The sequence below is a fragment of the Poecilia formosa genome, unplaced genomic scaffold, assembly GCF_000485575.1.
Source record: "Poecilia formosa unplaced genomic scaffold, Poecilia_formosa-5.1.2 Scaffold911, whole genome shotgun sequence".
Lineage (NCBI taxonomy): Eukaryota > Metazoa > Chordata > Actinopteri > Cyprinodontiformes > Poeciliidae > Poecilia > Poecilia formosa.
In genome coordinates, this window is record NW_006800850.1 from 4,848 (window position 1) to 9,713 (window position 4,866).

Sequence of the window (4,866 nt, forward strand, 5' to 3'; positions counted from 1 at the left end):
TTGAATAATTGGGGGGGGAAATAACTTCATACTCTGCGAACCAGACCCTAAACTTACTTAAAGTCTGGATTAAGTTTTTTCCCCTTCATTAATGACACTTTTATTACATACATTATATCTATCATGGTAATTCAGGGTCAGTTATTTTTAATTCTAAATGAATATCCTTGTTGGTCTTTTATTTAAGTGCTATTTTACTTCAATATACATTTACCTAACGCCAGAATAAATGCAATGTACATTGTGCAACAAAGGAAGTTAGAAAACATGTATCCAAGGAGCAAAAGGGGCAGGTGCTCAAACACCCCTATTCCCCCCTCCTCTGCACGTGGCTGGATTTTGGACCAATAAGCATCCTTAAAATGTTTAGAGTACAGCAACCTTTCTCCTCTGGGAGCTGCTGGTTCAAATCGAACGGCGGGAAGAGCGCTGAGGAGTATTTATGGAGGTGAAGCGAATAGACTGAATACGGCGGGCGGCTGAGTAGTTGATGCTTACAGTGTAAGTGTAGCCTTACGGACGAACCGCACAACAAATTTCATATCCCGGTCTGAAGAAACGGGTGGCGGAGCGCATCGTACATGGCTGGTAGATGAGTTTCTGAGTGTGACCAGTGAAGGTGTCGTAAATATCCCGTATTGCTCCCCCCCCATTCTTTCGTTCCCTTGTCTACCGGTCCCCGGACTTACGTTCATCTGTCCCCTGGTCTATTTGTTCCCCTCCACCCCCATCTTACGTTCGTTCATTTGGTCCCTTGTTCCCCACCATCCCAAGACCCCCACTCCAGGTGCCATTTCCCATATCAGGTATGGGGCAAGGTGAGAGTTTATCTATTAAACTCACTGAAGATGAATACATAAACTAAAAGCTGGAGTATAGACATTTTTTATAAGCGTATTTGTGAGCCTGCCTCTTTATTATTAAATTAAATATAATTTCAGATCTTTGTATAACTTTTCTTCTGGTTAACTTAGAAAGTGAGAGTATTGTTACAGGTTAATTTTCTAAACTACAGAAAAAGTAACTGGTCGGGATGCTCAAATATGAAAAACTGGACTGATATTGATATCCGATAGCAACGCTGGTGTTATGGAAGATTTAGCAATATTTTGTTTTATAACTTTTTTTATCCGATTACTCGATTAATTGTAAGAATAATCGATAGATTACTCGACTACTATTCGTTTACAACAGCCCTAAAACAAATAGATGAAGAATTATAGGAAGGTTTTACTGAAACAGGCAATTCACACAATCTTTAAGATAATGAAGCCTTTTGCATTCAAATAAATGTTACCTAATAAATGTGATGAACTTAAGATGTTCCTGCGCTCACATACCAGAGATAAAATAGCATTAAGCTTTTGATTTAAGTAACGCAAAGCAACAAGAGGAGTGCAGAGCAATTTCTGTACAGAATAATGGGACTTAAACAGCATGTCCTTTCTGAGACAGAGCAACCTGGTGCAGATTTTAGTTATGATAAAAAACTTGTATAGGATACATTTCTGCACACACTGTACCGTGAGTTACATGAAACTCTTGGTACAGGCCAGTCATCTAGAGCTTTTCCCAGCTCTAGTTGAGGTACCAAGTGGGTTAATTGCTGTCATTAGAATCCCAAATCAGAATCCCACCAAAGAATCTATCTACTTTAGCAAAAGAACAGTTCTAGGAACTTTAGTGCAGGTCATAGATGTGAATCTAGGTCAGAACAACCAAAATTAGTAATTCTCCTGTAATTTCATACATGGCATAGTAAATATCAGAAAGTATTGAGATACAAGATGACATATCTGAGATCCTCCTGTTGATTTGCTTCACTTGGTGGAGGATGAACAGAAATTAGTCAGGGATGTTGTATATGGAGTCTGAAGTCTTTGCTAAGCATGACTCTGACATTGGCTGCATTAAACATTTTCAGTTGAAAAGAACGAGACACCTGTCCAGATGCCCCAAAATGCAATTCCAAAGCCCCTGTAAGAGGAGGTGAAAGAATATGTACAAAATCTTCTTGACCATGATTGGACTAAGAAATTCACCTCACCATATTCGTCCCCTGTTGTCTGTGTCACAAAGAAAGATCAGAGTTTCTGACTTTGTATTGATTTTAGACACTTGTGGTTTTCACTACTTGACCAAGGCAGTGGAGACCATCAAGGTTTTGTTGATAAGAGTTCAAGACACATGACTGCATTCAGCACACCCTGGGGCTTGTATGAGTGATCCGCTCCCATTTGGCCTTACTAATGTAACGTAGTTGGAATGGAGCTGTACTCTCTGACAGTGGTGTCAGAGAGAAGGATCCTGTCCAAGATGCGGGCCATCTTGGACAACGAGCCTCATCCACTTCATGACGTTCTGGCCGGATACAGGAGCCCCTTCAGCCAGAGACTCATTTTGCCGAGGACTACGAGATGGTGATATTTTCACTGGCATTGTTGAAAGTGGAGAGAAGCCGGAAGCCACGTATGATTGCGGTAGCACAAAGACAGAAAAGTTTGGAACTGAACTTTTGATGATGAATGCAACTTAAATTAGAACATGGCAATGATGGATTTAGAAAGAAGTAACTGGAATAGTGTGGACTGTAGTGACAAGGAAGGGATGGGTGGTCGAAATGTAGGGAAAAGTGGGAAAAGGTGGGAAAGGGTGGTTAAAAAACAGCAAGTCGCTGAAATAAAGAGGGAAAAAGCAAAGTGAGGAAAGTACAGAAAACACTGATAGTGAAGGCATTGAGGAAAGAGCAGAAGAACCAAAAAATCCAATTATGAATATTATAGTAAGATTTGATAAAGGAGAAGGGGTTTAAAAGATTGATCCACTTAAGTCAACAAAAGCACTTAAAGCGCATGTTGGAGAAATTAAACATGCTAAAATACTGAGAGACGGAAATCTTCTGATGTAGTTAAAGCTTATGGTTTGCTAAGATCTTTTGAACTGCCCAGTATCTGTGTGGGAAACAATACAGTAGAAGTTCTAGCTTTTCATACTCATCTGTGAAAAGCCGTAAAACAGCAGGAGTTCCTGGCTTTAGAGAGAGGGTCAGAGATAACTCCTGGTTGGATGAGCAAAGATACACCTTATTTGAATAAATTAAAGACAAGAATACGCTTTTTCTATAAAACTTTCTACACAAGAATAATAAATCAGATTTTCTCTCGCAATTCTCCAAAGGCGTCTTTGGACGTCTTTGCTTTTCTTTCTTTCTTCCTTCTTCTTTTCCATTTATGTCAGGTAAATTAATGTATGTCTCTGTTCTGCAGTTTTCTGTTGTAATTTTATGCGTTGTCTTTATTGAAGACTTGAGGGGTGGCTATACTCTTAAATATATAAGTAAAAGAAATAACGCACAGAGACGTAGCTGGAGATTTATTACACTACCACGGATACCTCGTTACAGTTTCTTCAGTTCAATACTCAAAAATCTTCCATAGTCTCAACACAAAAAAAATCCCCCTGTCATTCTAAGACCTCGTTCCCTTTATACATTTCCATCTTCATTGGTGTGTGTTGGAAAGTTTCAACCAGTGGCGTGCTACAGTTGTTTTGCAGAAAGATTCTGGCACGCTTTATACTGAGTGTGTATTGGGCGACCTTTAAAATATTTTGGACCTCACGAACTCAACATCTGCTCCATTTCAGAATTGCTGAATAGGACAATTTATCTCAAATTGTTGATTTTATCTTGCACAAACAGACATCCTTTCCGGTAAATTCTGGTTCCATTTGCGCTTTGCTCGCAAATGGAAGGCAGGGAGTCGGTCTGGTTGACGTAGTGCGAAGCCAAGTCCTTTCAGAAAAACAACTCCCTTAAATAGTATTTCCGCTCTTAAATCTTCTATTGGATTAAATTGCAATTCTGTGACGTCAACACGCATTGTTGTTTTTCTGTGCCTACACGCGGCCCGCAGGGAGAACCTGGGATCGAAGAAGACTGAGTAAAAGAGTTTTCTTAAGAAATATTACAACCTAAAATCTTCTTCAACACTAGCAACAGTTAGGCTAGCATAACTGACCCACTGCTCACTTGTTCAATGTTTTAAGTTAAAAATTTTTCCTCACCTGTTAAATCTGAAGCCCTTGTTATCTAATTCATAGGGTTGAATTAACTGCTAAATATCAATTTTTTATTTAGATTTTAATTGTGTTTATTTCAGAAGGAGTTCAATAAATAAACTCATATATTGTAAAGTGTAGTCATCTTTAAGTATGCAAATTATAATCGTGAATATGTTAACATATGAAAGGACTATGTTGCGGCCATTTATGTAAATTTTGTGGATTGTAAACTAACAATCTATTTTTCTTCTTTGGACAGTTCAAATATATTTAAGTTACATTAGAACCAAAATCTGTAACTAATTTGTATATTTGAATTGTTTATATTATGTTGGTAATTATTAGACCCTCCCATTAATTTGAGTAATTTAAAACACACCGGGTGCTTGGTGGCGGTCCATTGTTTGGCAAATGTTTGATGTGTTGACGGGAGGTTTTTGTAAAATAATTTTTGACCACTTTTTTGTTCGTGTAATGTCAAATTAACTTTACTTTTGTTTTTGGCTTAGTTGTAAGACATTTTTAGTAATTATTTTGTGACTATTTTTACAAGAAGTAAAGAATATATTTTTTCAAAACAAATCAAGTCGTAAGTGCGTGCAAATCAAACCACCTGTTACCACCCGCAGCCTTTCTTTGAATTTTGGTTTTTGGAACATAGAAAGCCACGACAGACTGCTTTACCAGCTTAACTGCTGTGCCTGTTTTAGCATCTTAAGGTTTTACTGATCGCTACTTTGATATCCTGGCCTGATTGACAACATTTACAGCCTTTTTACCAAACACTGATATGGAACAATTAGG

The 4,866-nt window shown here is 38.1% G+C and overlaps 1 long non-coding RNA gene across 1 annotated transcript; it reads right to left on the bottom strand.

The window, feature by feature from the left end:
* Positions 1-3,910: 3,910 nt before the first annotated feature.
* On the bottom strand, positions 3,911-4,860 carry LOC107835004 (uncharacterized). The gene is made up of 3 exons (XR_001660829.1): positions 4,789-4,860; positions 4,735-4,740; positions 3,911-3,921 (listed from the first exon to the last, which is right to left on the bottom strand). It is a non-coding gene; the product is annotated as an uncharacterized LOC107835004 (long non-coding RNA).
* Between the last annotated feature and the right edge of the window lie 6 nt (positions 4,861-4,866).